This window comes from Podarcis tiliguerta, assembly GCF_965153285.1.
Source record: "Podarcis tiliguerta genome assembly, chromosome: 1".
NCBI classification, from domain to species: Eukaryota; Metazoa; Chordata; class Lepidosauria; order Squamata; family Lacertidae; genus Podarcis; species Podarcis tiliguerta.
The window spans coordinates 45858275-45879952 of NC_139534.1; the positions used below are offsets into that span (position 1 = coordinate 45858275).

The 21678-nt window shown below is 42.0% G+C and overlaps 1 protein-coding gene across 2 annotated transcripts in view; it reads right to left on the reverse strand.

Moving 5' to 3' along the window:
• PDIA5 (protein disulfide isomerase family A member 5) overlaps window positions 1-21678 on the reverse strand; it is a 145115-nt gene that overhangs the window by 119945 nt on the left and 3492 nt on the right. Inside the window, exon 1 of one of the 2 annotated variants that reach the window (XM_083410051.1) lies at window positions 7537-7673. The exons of the other annotated variant lie outside the window; for it this stretch is intronic. The gene's annotated coding sequence lies outside the window, so the exon portion shown is untranslated. Of the gene's footprint in view, window positions 1-7536; window positions 7674-21678 lie in introns of those variants that run through there. 2 annotated transcript variants of the gene reach the window in all.

Below are 21678 nucleotides of genomic sequence, written 5' to 3' on the forward strand. Positions count from 1 at the left end.
CAAGCACCTGAAAAGCTCACCTTATGACATGACTATTGTAATTAATTTAACTTGATTTTCAACCATTCACAACCTGTTCTGGAGGTTTCACACAGTAACTGTGATGCCCAGAGAGCTGTTTCACTCACTGTAAAACGCTAGCGTGCCCAGCAGGTTTCCCACACCAAGCTGGTGACTTTCCACCATATGCAGGTTTATAGCATTGTTGGACTTAAGCTACAAGGCCTTGAACGCACATCACTGTCTAGTCATGAAGCTAATTGGATGGTCTTGGGCAAATCACTCTTTCACAGCCACTTTATTTTCTCCTTCTTTCAGGTCATACTGGGCATTCAGCTAAATGCTGAACTGCAAAAAGTGAGAGCTAGAAACCAAAGGGTGGTACCCTCCATTATTAGGAATGTATATGTTTTTGGAGCTGCTCTGATCACAAGAAGGGATTGCCACGACATTTTTCTTGGTTCCCCAATTACACAATACACTGCTTAACATGAACAGGCTATGGTCACGTGTCAACAAAGTGGGAAATGAGTAGCCAGTTACAAACACAGAAACATTCTGCTCCCTATTGCTGCAACCATCTTGAGCCTACTGCCTTGCTGTTTTCCAGCTAAGAACAGACCAGGTGTTCCAAATGACCCACAGCCCTCAGATTCCCTGTACAGCTCACTCTCAGCTAGTGATTTTGTCTTATCCGCTTCACTGATAATGTGTGTAAGAATCAGCTTGACCCAACTTGGGCCCTGATGGGGTTTTGTATGCTAAGTCAAGCTCCTGACCCATAGATTGTAAACTATACACGGAGACAGGAAGCAATTACGCTACTAGAACAGAATTCTCAGATGAGCCACACTTAAGCACATGAAGTGCAAGATGTTTGTAACCTTGTTGGCCCTGCAGACTGACACACATTTTAAGATGTAGCAAGCTTTTCTGAAGCAGCAGAGTTTTCCTTCAGGCCCTCTAGACACCAGCACTTTACAGTAATAAAATGTGAAAGCTTAACTCTGTATGCAGATAGATGTAACATTTCTGCAGCAGTGGGAGACACTGCCCTGGAAACACTACTGGGGGTACAAGACAACCCCATTTTGACAGCTAAGTATTGTTTCTGCTTTACCATCAATGCCACAGAGTAAGCTCAATAATGAGGTCTCATCCGTGTAGTAAACCAACCTGCTGCGTATCTGCAAGCTCAAATCTTGTTTTGGGTTCTCAGCTATCAGCATTCCATGCTCTTGACTGGCAATGACTACCCAGGATCTTAGATATCTTCTACATCACTGGCTACCTGGTGCCAAGGAGTGAGCTAGGCTAGAGACACTTCTGCACATGAAGCCTGTGTTCCACCATTGAGCTATAGCCCCTCTCTTCAGTTTTATATAAACTCAATTAACATGCAGCTCCTTGAACACTGTCAGAAGAGAAGGGTTTACCCTCCACATCCCACTCATTCTCAATTAAGTGGTCTTTGCAAGTTGACTTGTTTTTTTCCCTTCCTCCCACACAAGTTTTTCTTTTTCCTATTCAATACCCACACTTTTAAAATGCAATTGTTGGCAAACCAAAAATTCTCCATGCCAAGGCAATCTTGGCATCATTTTAAAGCTCAAAGCACAGATTTGGGACAATCTAAATCATTATGTTAATATGCACAAAAGCTAGGATACATATTAAAATACCTGAATGACTGGAGCACCTAAATCATATTTTCAGTCAAAGTAATTTGCCTTGCTCATGTAAGTTCTAAGGTCAATATATCAGATATACTCATTTTGGATTAGAATACTGTGAGATGCAATACTGGTAAGTTGCTTCTAGACTGAAGAGAAGTAGCATACTTGGGAACAGATGCAGGTATCTGTGGCTTACCTATTTTGTGTCACTTCCTTGAATAACAAACTGAGAGACTAGACTGAACAGAGAGAGGGAGACGATAATGTTTCCTTGTGAAGACTGTGCAGAGCAAAATAGTGCCACCATCAACTGCTAAGTCATTTTGATGGAAGTGCTGAAGGTAGCGACCACAGACAAGGGGAACAAAAGAGGAGGGAGAATGTACAAAATGGCGTAAGCCACTTACATTGAGAGAGCCCAATAAGCCACCAGCAAAAGACACTCAAAGACATAAGCATAGTAGCACCCCATTCTTTTGATCAATCAACTTCAAATTGCATATCATGTTACACTGAGTGACATAACAGAACCCCACCTGTACATTTTTGTACATGCTTCAATGGATGTCACATGCAACAAAGCACCACAGCCTAAGACAGATTCTTAAAAGTGAGCAACAGAAGTATCCCCAAACCAAGCACATTTAATTTAAATCTTCACACAAATAACTACCTACAGCTCTGCCATTGTAGGCTGACCTAAAGTCATTTCTCCCCAAATCAAGATAGAGAAGGACAGAGAACACACTAGGATTTGATGGCATGCTTTTCTGTCCTTTTGCTCATCATGCAAACTACTCCTGACCTTGTGCAATAATTGCTTCCTTTCCCATCACAAACGCTCCCTTCCATTGCTATTTACATTCTGAGCTGCAATCACCTTGATCACTCAACCATCAGTAACAAATGTCTCCCGAGACATAAAGCGATTAGTAGAACAATCCCCAGTTTTTGTTCATGATTAATAGCTAACACTGTCTGAGAATTCTCCAGACAAAATCACCCATGGAGAAACAGGAGTAGCGCCACAACCCCTGCCCTAGGAGATGCATACATTGAAAGTAAGGGTGGAACTTCTAAATATGGGGTTCTAAAATTCTATTCTAAAATCTCCTGATTAAGCCAAAAATTATTGCATTTTAGACAGTTTTATTCCACCATTCATCTGACTTCAGGGTGACCATGTGTTATCCTCACTGCTAGGTAGAAACTTTTTCTACGATCTATTCCGGCAACCTTCCAAACCATGGTTTAGAGCAGGCATGTCCAACCGGTCGAGCGCAATCTACTGGTTGATCTACCCGGAAAAAAGTAAAGCTCCACAACTTTGGCTTTCCAAAAAAAGCTCAACAATTTTAGTCAATTTATAATGGGAGTAGATTGCAGTCTCTTGTAAATTGGACATGCCTAGTTTAGAGGATTGAAAATGAGCCATATATTCACACTGCCTTCACATCCATTACTTCTCTCTCAATTTTCCACCACAGTTTGAAGTGGGTTTCTGATTTTAGGTTTACAAGCATTAGCCACACTTGGCTTATTTGGACATCAAAGCAAGCTATGTTCAGTGCTGAACCAAAAACTGAGAGGCAAGCCTCACACAAGAGGAGAATAGTCAAGCACAATTTACAGTCCTACACACTATAGCTTGGATAACTGCTTGGCTAATAATATTAATAATATTTTGCTACTTACACCCTGCACATCTGACTGGGTTGACCCAGCCACTCTAAGCAGCTTCCAACGGAATATAAAAAACACAGTGAAACATCAAACATTAAAAGCTTTCCCATACAGGGCTGCCTTCAGATGTCTTCAGAAAGTTGTATAATTGCTTATCTCTTTGACATCTGATGGGAAGGTGTTCCACTCACTGGCCCAGTATCACTCAGTGTGTTTCATAGCTGAATGAAACTCCTCAGTCCAAAACCCTAATCCAAAGCTATGACCTCACTAGTGAATGTTTTGCTAAGAGACATCCCTCCAGGGAGTGGAACAGTAGCTCCTGAGGGCACCCACTGAAAGGTGAGATGACTGCCATCATCCCCTACCACGGACCATTCCAGCTGGGGCTGATGGCAACCGCAGTCCAACAGCAACTGTAGGGCCACACAAACATCACTAATGTAGAGAGCTGACAAGTATTTATTGAATACTAATGGTAAAACATGAATGTGGATGAAATGAAAGAGACTGAGAACGAACGAAGAAACTCAAAGTATGCAGAAGTCCTGCTCCTAACCATGGAAAGTTCTGAAACACACCATGAAGGCCAACTTAGCTACCACCTTTTTACAGGAAGGTGGAGAGTCTCAGGATTCTCTTTAACCGAGACATCCAGATTCTGTGTTGTCTATTGTGATCAAAAGGCATATACATTTTGAGACGCCATGTCTACCAGCTATGTTACATCAAACAGCACACTTCAAATAAGAATCTCAGCTTTTTATCTAGCAAAGATGATGTCTAGCTTTGATATAACTCAGTTCTTGCTAAGTTTCACTGTAGAACTCTCTGTAAGTCAAAATCTCTTAGTACTGGGGACCAAAAAGCCCTCCCTAAAAAAGCCCATTCCTTTATTGGGTCTCATCTCAAGGCAGTTCACTTCATTATTAAAGCACACAATACAAAATCACAATTAAAAAACGTCAATTCTAAAATGGAAACAATCTCGTGCAAACATGGAGCCAAGCTTAGCAGCGCTAAATCTGATTGGAAAATCCTGTTGGAACAAAAATGCCTATTTGTCTAAAGTCAACCAAGGATGGGTATGTGGGAAAGCCACAACTTGGACTGCTACAGAAAATATTATGGGTCAACGTTTGACGAAAAAGAAGTTTTAGGTTGGTAAAGAACAATAAATTAGGAGTCATTTACCCTGCTCATGCTGGTTGCCATTATACTAAACGAACCAGTTAAGTTATTGGCTTCTTGTTTTCTGTGAGGCACCCTTGCATGGTCTGCCAACGATTAAAGATACAAATACCTTGTCAAAAGCCTCCATGTTCCTGACAAAGGCTACTTATCTCATTCTGGTCTTAGAAACATTAGCAAAAGAAAAAGCTATCCAGAGCATACATGCCATATGCTTCTCAGTCATTTCTAAGTTGTCCCAGGGGTCATGGAATGGTTGCTAAGCAACCGCCCTTGTGGTCCCTTGTAGCTCTATCCTTACCATTCTGTCAGGGTTATGAAAAGAGCCTCTCGGATGGTTGCATCCAATGCTCTGCAACTCCACTCATGCAACAAGGCTCCTCTCCTCCACCAACATGCTCCCAAAATCTGCTCCCAAGATCGCCCAACTTTCTGGAGGGTGTACAGAGGACTACTACAAGGTTGAGGAGGAAAGAGTTATGTTGTGCAAGTCTCTTGTGCTAGTAAAACAGGAAAATTGGGTCCTGTCCTGAAATTTCATGACTACATAGTACATGTTAGAAGTAACAGAGAAGCATATGGCATCTATGTTCTAAAGAGGCTAATCCCCCTCTCCTGCTGCCAGAATAAGACTGTAGTTCCTGACAGAAAAAAAGACATTTGATAGGGTTCCCAAGGCATCTTTCAGTGGTAGCAAGCTGGGCAACAAGAGGCCAGTCACTGATACTACATGGCATAACAACGATCACTTCATTCAGATGTTACAAACCATAGTTTTATTTTTATGACTGAACCTGTATCAGATCACAAACCATGACTTGTGAGAAACTGGCAAACAAAGACACCAAACCACAGTTTGAAACTGGTTTGCAAACCATAAGCGAGCTGACTGTGGCTTGCTTTTTTTGTCTAAATTGACAAACCATTAACAAACCAGTGATAGTCATTGCTGTGAAGCAAAAGGCTGCTGCTCACTTCACAAGTGAACTTATGAAGCCACGTGCTGAGCAACTGGAAAAGAAAACTACAAAAGTAGCTCTAACCATGGCTTGTCTTTCCTGTATTTTGGAGGTCAAATGACAGTGTGGATCCTTAGCTATGGTTAGTATAAACTATGTTTTGACACAATATCTGAATGAGTTTCTAGTGACCAGTTGAGTAGAATCAAACTATTTGGTTGATGGTGTACAGAAGCAGTAAGTCTAAGAGCTGTTTACTGCACTATAAAGTAACATAAATGAAGTACAATTTACTTTACTTACACACACACACACACACACACACACACAAGCACCATGAATGCTAGCAAATAATTGATGCTGCAAATTATGTGAGAAGGGTACCTTTTTTCCTGATGCTTTGCTGGCAGAGGTGTGGGGACAAAGGTTCTTCTAAAACAGGCTTGGCCAAACTTGGCCCTCCAGCTGTTTTGGGACTACAACTCCCATCATCCCTAGCTAACAGGACCAGTGGTCAGGGATGATGGGAATTGTAGTTCCAAAAATAGCTGGAGGGCCAAGTTTGGTCATGCCTGTTCTAAAACATATGTGGTGGACCTGCACCCAGGTCCACATTTTGGCTATTGGAAAAATATCTAAAATTACTAACCAACCAACCAAAAAGGGCCCTAGAAGTAGCTCTGATAAGCTTGTTTATGGGCGAGGATGCAGAACTGCTAAATAAAAATATGATAGGATACCTTTTGGTTGTGATACAAACAACCATTGCTAACTTCTGGAATGACCTAAAGGGGTCTACCTTGGTCCTGGTATAGCACCAAATAGCTGTAATTGAAAAACTTACATAAAAGTTACAGGCAGAGCTAGAAGGAAAAACACAAAGGTGCATTACTGGCTGTATTACTTCTTATTACTTTTACAAATAAATATGAAAGTGGGAAGGTTTCTAAGGAGTTCACTACTTTATGGAATTTGTAAACCCCAGTTCATATTAGACAGGCCCCATTCCTGGATAATTTTAAGCAGGCCTTAAAAACTCACTTCCATATTCTGGCCTAGTAATTTGGCCTCAGATGTAGGCCAATATTGTGGGTTGGGGTCTGGTGGCAGCACTTGCTGTATTATGCTGGATGATTTGGGGCTTGCTGATTTTAACAATGTTGATTAATTATACTATATTGAAATGATTATAGTGTTTTAAATGTTTTACTGTATTTTCCTATTCTATTTTGACTGTCAGACTGTAAACCACCATAGGAAGAATTACTGAAAGGCGGCAAATGAGTGTATTAAATAAATAATGTGTGCAATGTGGAGGACAAACAGCAAAGATATTCTATTTAAAGTGGCATTTCCAGTAGTCACCCATTTGTAATGTAAGGATAATGCAACTACAGGGCCACTGAGCCACTGAATAGAGCTTACCCATGAATACACAGTAGTTAAATGCTGAAAGGCGTTTTGGGGGGGGGGGGGCGTTTAGGAAACATGTCTAACCATAGTATCTGTTGCTACAAGTTCTTTCAAGGCTCTGGGTAGCCAATTAATTATGCTGCATATTGCCAATTTTAAAATGCTTAGTGAAGGAAAGCCAGCACAACTATTTACTAATTAACAAATTATTGTAATATGGTCAATTACCTGCGCTGACTAAATTTTCCTTCTCTCTATGTATGCGGAATTCAATTCCACATCAAACTCAACACAATATTATTTCATTAGCACTCTGGTTAATATTTGTTCCAGATACCATTTGTAAAAAGAATATATTTGTATAATTTTAACAATTAGGGACAGTCAGAGGGAAAAAAGAGAGCGCGTATGCCACATTATTATGTTAGAAATTAGTTTCCATGGAAGCCTAGAGCTACTCGATGAGCATATTAACACACTAATGGGAGTCAGTGATGGGAACAAATTACCCCTAATAATACTTAGCACATATACAGGAAGCAATGTCTTCAAATGCAGCACCAATATTAACTAATTAACCCATATAACTCCCCTTCCAGGTTGATCAGAATTACCAATATTTAACAGGAAGAGTAATGAGCAGCCAAGCTAGCCACAAAAGCCAACTGGTTGCCATCTTGAGGCAGATTCATAATGGAGTGTTATCATGCGGTGGCCTATGCTGACTGTTGGGAAGGTTGCAGCCACAACTACAGCCAATCCTCAGCCTGACTAACTAAAATGTATCTCCATAACTGGTCATTTTTCAAAATCCAACACTGAAGAGCATAGAAGTAGCTGGTAGAATCTGATAAGGGGGCAGAAATGTATCCTGGAAGAACAGAGTTCCACTTCCAGGTTTCACAGCATGAAAATTAGTACCCAGTTAAAAGAATGTGAGATTTCAAGCAATGTCCTGCATGGTTTGTCTAAATAAAAAAAAACACACACACACCCTACTGGGGCCAATGCCAGTGGTTGGAGCTTCTGTACTTGTGCTTCTGTTGTTCCACAGTGAACAGGCTGCTATGTAGCTGATCCATGTTTCCACCCAAGAGCAGAATAGCCTGGCAGCAACAGAAGTTCCAAGTCCATAGGAGACTTGGGGCAAAAATTAAAGCTACAAATCTATAAACATTTATCTAGATGCCCCAATGACTTCAGTGGTACTTCCAATAGACATGTATAGGATTGTACTGTAAGAGCCCAATAGTAGCAGCCTTTCCATGCAGGCCAGAGGCAGATACCTGGCAACATAAATCCATAACACTTAGACAAGTTTCTCTTAAGTCCCCACACATTTTTCCTCAAGGCACTCCAGCAGTTCTTGGGAGTCAAAGATGTATGTGTGCATAGCTTTATTCAAGCCCGAAAGAACAGCTGATAGTCCTGAAAGGAGGGGATCTGTAGGCCAAGAAGCAGTGGGAGGATATTATAGAGAGACAAAATATAACGTGTCAAGGGCTGTGCCAGACAAGAGAAGCAGATGCAGTGCACGCAGCACTGAATGTTCTGTTGCTTGTACTTCAACATGCACCAGTGATGTACCAACCACGGTGGTCAGACACGGAACTAATATGTTACAACCAAGATGAGACTTCCACAAATTAAGACCCCCAAACACATTTCTTGTGGCAAGAGCTTTTGCAGTGCTCTCATTTATGAAAAGTCTTGGCTTGCAGGCTTCTCAATCAAATCAGGAGCCCTGTGGCACCTTAAATGTTAACCATTCATTGTGGTGCCTCAGGAATTTGTAAGATCTATGAAGCCATATTTTTAGTTGGCAGACAGCATAACAGGGCTTGAAGACCATGACACAAGGGGGACCTTTTGTGTTATTTCTAAACCCAGTTAAAAGGTATATAAGATACCGATGACTGTACCCAGTAGTGATAATTACTGCTAATACAATCTTCCTAGGGCTGCTTGCTAATTTAACACATTGGGAGAGAAATACCTGCTCTTAATTAAGTTCTAAATTAATAGAATCAAACTTGCCAATATATTCTAGTTCAATCATTTCAGGCTGAAGTCTCCCCAACAGGAAGAAGTCAAGAAATTGGAGAAAACACACAAGGTCATAAAACTAGGAACAGCTTTAGGAACAGCACTGCAATATTCTTTGTTTTGCTGGTGCATTTCAAACAAGATGTTTCTACTTTGCTGCACTGATTTTAATAGCAGATAGGGCTTGTTGAACATTACCAATTTGCACTTATCTAGACCGTGCTTCTCATCTCTGAAAAATGGATTAAACTGGTATGTCAACAGAAAGTCCTTCTAATTCAACAAGAATATGCTACAAATATCAGTCACAGTAAACACTTTTTATTCTTATTTTTTGATCTTGACACTGTATTATTAACACTGTTGCTTATGGTTCTTCAAGAGTCTTCATCATCACAATAATGATAGTCACTGCAAGAGAACTACAAGACTCAATGCATTTAACACCAGGGGCAAGGAAGTGGGTGACAAGCACCTGAACACCCAGTAAGACAGTGCCACTGAAATTACGCAGCCTGTGATACTGACTGCTATACAGGCCCAGTCCAGATTTCAAAAAAAAAATAATGGAAACCAATTCTTTTTGGATTTCTTACATGAAGAATGCATGATAGGGACATAGCTGTCAACGTACAGATTTGAAAATAAGGGACCAGCAGCCAAAATAAGGGATCTGCAGCCTCACCTGTTCCAGGCCCTCCAGTCTTCCTGTCCTCCTGCAGTCTGGTCAAACTCATGCTGGTAGCTTTGAGAACACTGTCCAACCAACTTTGTAACTAGAGGTTCAACTGAGTAGAATCTGAATCACATGCACAAGGCCTATGCAGCCTCAACTTAAGATGGCTCCCCGGCCTGGCTTTGAACTGCAAAGTTTGCAGCAGCACGTGCACCAAAATGGCGTCCAGCATTCAAAAAACCCCTCAGCTTGCATTAACTAGCCACACACAAGGCATGCAAGCTCCACCCCCCAGTCGTTCTTAGACTTCTTATTGGGTGAGCAACACAGCCAAGCAACACAGTTGGAGCCTCCCTCCTCCCTGGCCGGCAGGGAGGGAGGGAGAGGAGCTGCTTCCTTTGAAATTTAAGGGACATCATTAAAGGGACATCCATCAATAAGGGACAGCGGCGGGACATGGCGCTGGAATAAGGGACTGTCCCTTCAAATAAGGGACACTTGACAGCTATGGGTGGGGACTGTCATTCGACTGAAAGTGTTAACTTGGGCATCTGACTTTTCATTGACGGATTGCTTGATTAAATTTAAATGCACTTACAAAATGCGAAGCCAACAAAGGTATTCTTGATTAATCATGAATGAAGATGACACTTCCGTGATAAAACTTGCAAGACAAGTTACCACTTTGTGTTGAAAGGCCAACTTAATGAATTCCTTGTTCGTCAAATTGGGAACATGAAACGCTCTTGCATTAAAACATCAGTGGCAAAAGGGCTTCCAAGACAAAAACAAACAACTTCAGGGCAGAACCAAGTACTGCAAAGGATCCTGATTTAAAGGAAATATTGACATCGATTTCAGCTGAGAACTGTCAGCCTCAGTTGCTTCTGCCACCTGAAAAGCGAACTCTCTGCTTAGTTTTGTATATAAATGGAAAGAAAAGGGCTCTTGTGGTTAAGTCTCTTATGAACAACAGGTATATGTTGTAAAGAAAGAAGGAAAAGAGTAATGATAATCCTTTGAAAAACCATCTGAGGTGGAAATGGGAAGAGTGTCCTTATGAATACTACTGGCACTGAGGGAATCACCATGTATTTACAGCTGCAAACTTTCATCTATTCAGTTGGCATGATCAACCAACCAAAGTAAGGCTTCCCTCCCACATCAATTAATTCAGGGAGCCGAGTACATCATTGAGGAAAACACACATACACACACACACCTGCACAGACTCCTAACTTTGAAGAAGCAGCTAAAACAGGCACGCAAATGAGTCCTCAGAAGTCACTAGCTCATCTGCCAACATACCACGGTACTTTATTGTTTATTTGCAGAACCAGTTCTCTGCCTTTGGACAGGTGGCCTCATGGGGGCTTCCAAAACAAATACAAATAAGAGGATCAACATATCAAATTAAAACTATGAAAGAATGAGAAAGGCAACACACACAAAAACAACAATTTGGGTGGGTGCTAAAACTAGGAGAAGGATCCAATAAAAGCCTGTGAAAACTGGGTGGGCTTTGCCTAGCACCTAAATGTGCACAATGGAGATGCCAGGCAAGCACAAGAGAATTCAAGAATTTGGGAGCCACCACAGAAAAGGCCATCTCTCGTGTAGCCAGCTGCCAAACACTTTGAAACAAACTGGAAGCCAGTGAAGTTAATGACAGAGTAATATGCTACTAGCATAAAGTCAAATTTAGCTTAAAGGAATAGAACTACCAGCTTGTGTATACCTTTCCCACTTGAAAGTGCTCCTTACTTACCACATGTAGATCAGTCAGGTTGTTATTTGCCAGCCTGAATTAGAAATGATCGTTGTTCTTAATTGTTAGTTTGTTAGGGTTTATTAAAATCTTCACATTTTTACAATCATATTCATTGCTCACTTATGCCACCTTTTCATAGTTAAACCATGCTCAAGGTGGCTTACACCATGAAATTTATATTATATAATACGGTCTATCATCAAACATACAAAAAAATTAAATACCCAATAACAGCAGAAATTAAGCATCTCCAAAATGAAAACTTGACACCCCCAATAAAACCCTAAAAAATACTGCACCTCTAAGCACCCTGAGCAGCAGGAATGGGTGTAGCCGTGGAGGCAGGGGAGCAGCTACCCCCTCCAGATCAAGTAAAACAATAGAAATACTTAACTAACTGACCAATCACATCGGTTCTGCCCCTCTAACAAAGTCCTCCCCACCCCCCAACAAAAATCCTGGCTGCACCCATGGCAGCAGGAACTGCAGGACTCACAGCAAAGATGGCCTCTAGCTTCTCCATCAGCCTTAGCTTTTGTAGCTGGAGTCAGTCAGGGCCCTGTCCTCCCAGGCCAGGTGGAAAAAGGCTAGCAAGGCAGGAAATGATTCTTGCAGGACTGACAGCAGTGACATAGTTCTGTCTCCCCCTCCCCACCAAGACTCTGCCATTTGTGATCCCATTATTCAGTGAACTGAAAAGCTCATTGTTTTCTGTAAATAAAGTCAGGTTAGATGAATTTGCAGCTCCTGTGCCCTTGAGAATGCAGTCCTATACTCATCACCCAGGGAGTAAACCCCGCTGAGCTCAACAGCACTTGCTTCTGAGTAAATATAAATAGAATTGAAGTATGATAATTGTACTGTTAGAATCAATTTGTAAATCATCAAAGGAGTGGGACCCTCACGTTTCTGAAATCTAACCTGCATCTACCAACAACTTCCATATCATCCTAGTCAAGTGTTTCACAATCTCCAAAATAAAAATCCTAACACTGCATCACACATCCATGATGCAACAGTTAGCCAATATCAAAATACTATGGAGAACTCTGGATTACAGTTGAAAAATTAACTCATCTGCTCCTATCTCTGGATGCACCATAACATTCCTTGCTGGTTATGTAACTTTCCACATAGCATTCTCCGCTAGCTTTCAAAGCTTGGAGGAATCTTTTAAGGTCAAATCCACCTCTGTGATCCTACACAAAGCCAATAACCGTTTCTGACATTTTTGATAATGTTGAGAGCTATTGTTGACAATATTCATTCTCCTTAAGCAGTTAGCTTATTTCACTGCCTGTCTATTCTTAGATACTCTTCAGGATGCATAACCTAAATCTTTCCTTTATCTAGAACTTATCCCTGACACACCTGGGTTCAATTTCTAATTAAGTAAAAAATTTGCTTTGTGCCTTGAGCTTGTTACTACTTTACAGCCACTGTGGCTTTATTAGAAAATGTGATTTAGGGTGCTATCCTATATACACTTACCTGAGAATGGCCTTCACTGAACTCAGTGAAGCATACTTCCAAGAAGGCATGCACAGAATTGCACTGTACAAGTGACCTACTTCGTAGGCAAGCACACCACTTTACAAATTACGGAGAATAACTATGGTAACAGCACAGTTTTTCCTACACTTTTAACTCACAGGATCTATTAATGGAATTCTGTTTTTCTTCCTTACTTCTTAGTCTGGGGATGAGGAACTGTAGTCTTCCAGGTGTTGTTTGACTCCAAATCCCAGCAGCCCCAGACAGCATAGTCAACAGTCTGTAATTGTAGTTCAACAAGCTATGGAGGGCCACAAGGTTTCCATTCTTCTCTTGCCCCATTAACCTAGGCATTCTAGTTAGTCTGCCTCAGCTCCTGACCATTATTACCTTAAACCCATAACTTGAAAAGGTGATCTACACAAAATCTTTAAATAGCCCAGCATCTGACAGTCACTGCTATGACAACCATTCATACAAATCAAAGTTATTATTCACCTTCACCCTCATGATGTCCACCTCCTGATGAAAAATGTGTTCTCCAGCTTATGGCCACACTCTGCTAAATAAAGTCTGACTTTTACTGAAAGCCAGAAAACTAAGTCTTCCATTTATTACAGCAGGAAAAGGGAAATATATAAATTAAATCACAGCTTTCTGGTTGCATCAAGGTAACCCATGAAAGGTTTATGAAGAAATCTACAATAAAATATTTTAATTGTACTATTATCACAATTTGTCAAAACCCTTTATTAGTTTACCCAGTCATTAGTGTTGAAAGCTTGCTTGATACTTTTAACAGATATACATTGACTAATACAATGGTTTTTAGCCCACATTTTAAACCAGACCATTCTTGTAAAGGGGTTATTAAGGTGGAAGGCATTGTTGTAAACTGTGTTCACTTCTCAATTTACTATATTTTCCCATGTATAAGGCGATATTTCCCCCCAAAATTTTTAAGTTTAAAATTGGGGGTCGTCTTATAGAAGGAATGTTGCAATTAAATATATAAATAAATACATGCCGTCATCCATATTCTTTCCCCCCAGCCTCCCCTCACTATTGGCCTCACGACGAACCCTGGACTGGTACTCCCCCCCAGCAGCCCCCACTCCGGACATTGTCCCTTCTACCCAGTTCCCTCAGCCGCCCCCTTTCTACCCAGACCCCCCCATTCCCCAAGCGCACTCACTCAGGCAGCTCTGGCAGCGTTCGCATCTGCCACCGCTCATGGAGTAAATAGGGTACAGACCGTAAATACTGAGACAAAGGTGCAACACACAGGCTGGAGAACAGGAGCTGCAGCTACAGTGGAGTTACACTGAGCTGACAGGAGCAGCTGCCATTACACAGCTTGTCTCACTGTTTGATGTATAAATATACAGTACTAAATATACCGGTGTTTTGAATATTTAATAAAATATCAAAGTTGTTCTGTGTTTAAAATATTTATTTCTTAATTTGGGGCTCAGAAAATAGAGGTCGACTTATACATGGGGGTGTCTTATACACATTAGATAGTGGTCATTAGATAGTCTCCCTATATCTTCTGTATGAAGAGGCTACCATACAAGCTCTAAGTCAGTCACTCAAGAAGACTGGCACTGCCACTGGAATCCGTCTGTAGCCAATGATATCAACTTGCACGTAAGAGTGTTTCACTTTCAAAATGTAACGCTTCTTTTAAAATAGTTGTGATAGTTTACAGAACTTTAGGTCCTTCCAGGCCAGAACCTGCCGCTCTATCATTCACTTTGTTTTTCAGCTTTGAGTCTCAGGAGTCAACTTCCTTCCTAGCGCTCAGTTGGCTTTCCAAAAGTGTGTTCATAGTTCTGAGAATCAGTGGGTAAGTTCACATGACCATTTCAAGATGGCAGCTGAAATGTTTGAAGCCATTACCTACGACTGCTCCAGCAAATCTCAAAACATGTCAACATCACAATCACTACTTGGAAAATCTCAGAAACATGCACAAGGAGGCAAGCAATTTATCACCAGAACATGTCAAAGTTTGGGGGAACACTCTCCCCACACACCCAGCAATTGTAATAGCTTCATTACATCAGCCATCATCTCAAATGGCTGTATGAATCCCCTCAAATAGAAAAATAAGGAAATTGTGGGCACATCACTTCTCTTGGCTTTTAAAGAGAAGCAAACATCAACTTCTTACCTCTTTTGCATTGTGCCATGCCATTTTTTCCTTCTTGTCTGTACTACTCAGCTGCTTTTATTTCTCCAGCGAGGGAAGTTTGGTTGCCTGTGTATCCCTGTGAAGTTTCTGTACTTTGCTTCTGTGTTTATCTTTGGTGAGTGGCCTGTAGGGTTGAGGGGAAAACTCTACTCTCTCCCCTCACTTTGAGAGACAAAGCAACTACGTCAGAGGAATCTAATAAGAGCACAGCAGAACCTCAAGAGAACACCCTCAGTTCCTTTACAGATGTTCTGCCAAATCAGGGGCTCAAGAAGCAAGACAACAAGTTGCTGTTCAATTGGTGAGGTGGGAGATTATCATCACTAAGAGAGGAGGGGAGTCTGCTGGAAGAATGGATGCAAGCAAGCTATGACATTAAACTAAAGTTGAAAGGTTCTTCAGGAGTCATTTTAGCTAACTCTTATATACTGGAAGGATGTCAGTAGATATAAACCATCCTGACATACACACAGACTCATGTTCCAGGATTCCAGATTCTACTTTCCTTGGAACCATTCCACTCCTCAGTTTATTTTCTACTGAGATACTTCAAGAACTTAAAACTAAAATCTGCTGTGCTGCAACCAGGACTTACTGTGTTTTGTCATCCTCAGAGAGAGGTTAAAAAAACCTTTGAATAAACATTTCAAAACAAAGCTCTCCCCCCCCCCGCTGAAAAATTCATAACTGTCAAGTTCTACTTCAAGTACATTCTGTTTTTGAAGAAGAAAGCCAAGAATAAGAAGGCTGCAGTTTAGTGTCGTCTTCTTTTTAAAGCATTTTATTCCCTACATCGGACAAATAGCCGAAAGCTTAATTGGCAGGTGTCCTCCAGCATGAAACAACTTCAAGGCCTGACTCCAAGCAGGAGAACACACAATTATTATGGAAGTGACTGAGTTCTGCTGGATCTCTCAGCGGCGTTTGATACCATCGACCACAACATCCTTCTGGACCGTCTTAGGGGGCTGGGAGCTGGGGGCACTGTCATATAGTGGTTCCGCTCCTTCCTCCTGGGCCGTGTTCAGAAAGTGGTGGTGGGGGATGAGTGTTCAGACCCCTGGGCCCTCACTTGTGGGGTGCCTCAGGGTCGCGTCCTCTCCCCCATGCTTTTTAACATCTATATGAAGCTGCTGGGAGAGATCATCAGGGGGTTTGGCCTGGGTGTCCATCAATATGCAGATGATACCCAGCTCTACCTCTCTTTCAAATCAGAACCAGTGAAGGTCCTGTGTGAATGCCTGGAGGGGGTTGGAGGATGGATGGCGGCTAATGGATTGAAGTTGAATCCTGACAAGACAGAAGTACTGTTTTGGGGGGACAGGGGGCGGGCTGTGGAGGACTCCCTGGTCCTGAATAGGGTAACTGTGCCCCTGGACCAGGTGCGCAGCCTGGGAGTCATTTTGGACTCACAGCTGTCCATGGAGGCTCAGGTCAATTCTGTATCCAGGGCAGCTATCTACCAACTCCACCTGGTATGCAGGCTGAGACCCTACCTGCCCGCGGACTGTCTCGCCAGAGTGGTGCATGCTCTAGTTATCTCCCGCTTGGACTACTGCAATGCGCTCTACGTGGGGCTACCTTTCAAAGTGACGCGGAAACTACAACTAATCCAGAATGCGGCAGCTAGACTGGTGACTGGGGGCGGCCGCCGAGACCACATAACACCAGTCTTGAAAGACCGACATTGGCTCCCAGTATGTTTCCGAGCATAATTCAAAGTGCTGGTGTTGACATTTAAAGCCCTAAACGGCCTCGGCCCAGTATACCTGAAGGAGCGTCTCCACCCCATCGTTCTACCCGGACGCTGAGGTCCAGCGCCGAGGGCCTTCTGGCAGTTCCCTCATTGCGAGAAGCAAAGCTACAGGGAACCAGGCAGAGGGCCTTCTCGGTAGTGGCGCCCGCCCTGTGGAACGCCCTCCCATCAGATGTCAAAGCGATAAACAACTACCTGACATTCAGAAGACATCTTAAGACAGCCCTGTTCAGGGAAGTTTTTAATGTGTGATATTTTAGTGTATTTTTGGCTTCTATGGAAGCCTCCCAGAGTGGCTGGGGAAACCCAGCCAGATGGGCGGGGTACAAATAATAAATTATTATTATTATTACTATTATTATTAGCACTAAGGCTCCTCAAAGTCAGATTCTAAGCTTTTGGGTTAAATATTTTTTCCTGTAGAGAAGTAGCAGTCATATCCAGCAGTTCAATTAGCTACTCGAACTACATGATCTCAAGCCAAGAACACAGTAGGATAATGCCCTTTTAGTGAGACTATATGCAAACACTCAACACATACTTCCACATGGTGAAAACAAAAGACCAACAAAAGCAAGAAGCAATAAAGGGGGGGGGGGAATCCTGTGCATAAATAACATGCTACTTTAAACTAAAGCTGCAATCCTAAGCAAACTTGGAAAGCAAACTCCATGGCCTGGTTCACATGACATGCTAAGCCAAACCTTGGCTTAGCAAGACTGCACAAGCCTTGGAAAAACCTAGCCATTATGTTTTTGTGCCTTGAACCCAGGTTCCAGGAGCCATGTGGCAAATATCTCAGTTTCTAACACTGCTTCCAATGTTACAATTCTATGATCTTAACTACGTTGCTTGACTGTAGCTTGCCCTTATAAGTCACTTGTGCCAGTATGCAAGGAGAAAGACACACAGTGGAAATGGAAATGGTATTAACCATAGACTAAGGTAGAGTTGTTTAAACTGTGGTCACCAACCTGGCGCCCGAAGATCTCCATGTAATAGCAATTGGAACCGTGCCAGTAGCAAAACACACCTGAGGAATTTCGAACACTCGCTACAATTCCTCCCTAGGAGCTTGAACACTTGTGTGGCATAGCTTAGCCTAGGAGGGTCTAAGTAGCCATACAGACAGGACTGTACTATAAGTAACTCAATACTTGTCTAGTTGCAGATCACCCACTTGAGCACATGGCAATAAGTGATAGTTTCCCCCACCCATGCCACAATTTTTTGTTGGACAAGAAGAGGGGAGAATAATTGTTCCAGATCATTTCCTAAATTGCCAGTTGTAATCCTCAGAACCTGCAAGAATTTGGGGTAGGGAGGGGGAAAGGCTTGAATATACTTAATATTGCACTCAGTGTGCAGTCCTGTAAATGAAAAGTTACAAATACATACACATATTTGAGGATTTTTTTATAGCAACAATTTAATTTGTTTTACTGCCTTGCAAACAGGACCTGCACCACTGTACAAGATGCAGCAAGAGTATCAAATATGTATTAAATTATAAAAAGCTAAATCTGTTACAAAATGATGCCAAGCTAATACAGGTATATAAATTCAAAACAGTACAATTCAGAAGTAGCATTTAATTGCATACATTGTTGGAGCGAAATTGGCTGAACCAGCCTAAGCTCAGAATAAGAGTAGCAAAGGAAATCTGGGGCTAGACAAAGAAGATAGAGAATAATAAGGATAATCTGCAATAGCATCGTGTAATTTAACCTTATCATGTAATATTCACCTCATTTCAGAAAGGGCAAGACTGCAATAAAAGGGTTCTGAGAAGAGCGACAGGACTTGCATGTCTGAGAACAGATCTTGAACAATCCTAAAAACAAAAGGCCACAGTGGGAATTTTGCACATGGAAAAGGTAGAAGATGTTCCCTTTCAAGAAGAGGGATCAGTAGCAAATATTAATATTGGGATAGGGTACTGATTCCTGGTTCAGCGTACAGGAGAATCTTTTTAACAAAAACTGCAGAACCTGGCAGGCATTGAAACATACAGGATGAAAGAACAGCATGGAGGACTGTAAAATAGCCATTACAGAAGACTATCTGAGTCATACAGATGATAGTGGACGCCCTATGTGGAAAAACAGCACCATTCCATCATGCATCAAGTAGCTCCACTTTCGCCAACCTTTTTATAAAAATATAGTTCTGCCAGAATTTGATGGAAGGAACTGAAAGTCCAGATAAATCCAACTCCTATCCTACATAGTAATAGGATCCAACCCATCAATCACCCCCCCCACCCCAAAATACCAAACTGACCCATATCCAGAAGCATTTCACAAGTTGGAAACTGGAGGAGCAAAGTTACATCATTCTGACTCTTTCAAGAAGGCTTAACCCACCTTCTCTCAAAACCAAACTATACTAGTACTATATTCTACAAGCAAAAGTGAATCTTTTCTTGGAGGTGGGGGGGAATCCAGTTGGGTAACAAAATGTTCAGATCTATGTAGTTATGTTTTTATAAGGAAAAATAAACCTTTATTTTATTATTAGTTCTACCACCATACAAATAGGGCAACCTGTCTGCACTTGGGAGATCTAGAACAAGAAAATCAGTTCCCACATGCAATAGGAAAAGGAGAGTCGGGAAGCAGTAATAAGGCTAAACAGTAGAATCCAGGTCCAGGAGGCACATCAAACTGTGATACTAAAAGAGGGTGGGAAGTAAATACCAACCACTTGGAAATGATTAAACAAAATCCTTTTTCAATTAAGACTTTCTGCAAAGCTCTGGAAGCTGACTGGAAGAGTGTGTACTCTTAGCAGGAAACCAAAATTCATATAACACTTCCTGTTGGACATATGCACATTTGTGTTAAGTTAACCTAATAAAGTAACATTGCAAGCAATAACCACAGGCTCTTTCTTTGCCCAAAAGTTTCAGTCTTTCTCTGTTGAAATTAATTTAGCATTATCCCAAACAGCAGATGAGATACAGTAAAGCTGTATCTAGACTGTGCCACTTCAGAATAGACACTGTTCCCTACACATACATACATAGAATCATAGAATCATAGAATCATAGAGTTGGAAGAGACCACAAGGGTCATCGAGTCCAACCCCCTGCCAAGCAGGAAACACCATCAGAGCACTCCTGACATATGGTTGTCAAGCCTCTGCTTAAAGACCTCCAAAGAAGGAGACTCCACCACACTCCTTGGCAGCAAATTCCACTGTCGAACAGCTCTTACTGTCAGGAAGTTCTTCCTAATGTTTAGGTGGAATCTTCTTTCTTGTAGTTTGTATCCATTGCTCCGTGTCCGCTTCTCTGGAGCAGCAGAAAACAACCTTTCTCCCTCCTCTATGTGACATCCTTTTATATATTTGAACATGGCTATCATATCACCCCTTAACCTCCTCTTCTCCAGGCTAAACATGCCCAGCTCCCTTAGCCGATCCTCATAAGGCATTGTTTCCAGGCCTTTGACCATTTTGGTTGCCCTCCTCTGTACACGTTCTAGTTTGTCAGTGTCCTTCTTGAACTGTGGTGCCCAGAACTGGACACAGTACTCCAGGTGAGGTCTGACCAGAGCAGAATACAGTGGCACTATAACTTCCCTTGATCTAGATGCTATACTCCTATTGATGCAGCCCAGAATTGCATTGGCTTTTTTAGCTGCCGCGTCACACTGTTGGCTCATGTCAAGTTTGTGGTCAACCAAGACTCCTAGATCCTTTTCACATGTACTGCTCTCAAGCCAGGTGTCACCCATCTTGTATTTGTGCCTCTCATTTTTTTTGCCCAAGTGCAATACTTTACATTTCTCCCTGTTAAAATTCATCTTGTTTGTTTTGGCCCAGTTCTCTAATCTGTCAAGGTCGTTTTGAAGTGTGATCCTGTCTTCTGGGGTGTTAGCCACCCCTCCCAGTTTGGTGTCATCTGCAAATTTGATCAGGATGCCCTTGAGTCCATCATCCAAGTCGTTGATAAAGATGTTGAATAAGACCGGGCCCAAGACAGAACCCTGTGGCACCCCACTAGTCACTCTTCTCCAGGATGAAGAGGAACCATTGATGAGCACCCTTTGGGTCCGGTCAGTCAGCCAGTTACAAATCCACTGAGTGGTAGCATAGTCAAGACCGCATTTTACCAGCTTCTTTACAAGAATATCATGGGGCACCTTGTCAAATGCCTTGCTGAAATCAAGGTAGACTACATCCACTGCGTTCCCTTCATCTACCAGGCTTGTAATTCTGTCAAAAAATGAGATCAGGTTAGTCTGACATGACTTATTTTTCAGAAATCCATGCTGACTATTGGTGATCACAGCATTCCTTTCTAGGTGCTCACAGATTGTTTGCTTAATGATCTGCTCCAGAATCTTCCCTGGTATTGATGTTAGACTGACTGGGCGGTAATTATTTGGGTCCTCTCTTTTCCCCTTTTTGAAAATAGGGACAACATTTGCCCTCCTCCAGTCTGCCGGGACTTCGCCTGTTCTCCAGGAATTCTCAAAGATGACTGCCAGTGGTTCTGAGATCACATCTGCCAGTTCTTTTAATACTCTTGGATGCAGTTCATCTGGCCCTGGAGACTTGAATACATCTAAACTAGCCAAGTATTCTTGTACTATCTCCTTAGTTATTCTGGGCTGTGTTTCCTCTGCTGAATCATTTCCTCCAAATTCTTCAGGTCGGGCATTGTTTTCTTTATCAGAGAAGACTGAGGCAAAGAAGGCATTGAGGAGTTCAGCCCTTTCTGTGTCCCCTGTTTGCATTTCACCATCTTCTCCTCTGAGTGACCCCACTGTTTCTTTGTTCTTCCTTTTGCTACGAACATACCCATAGA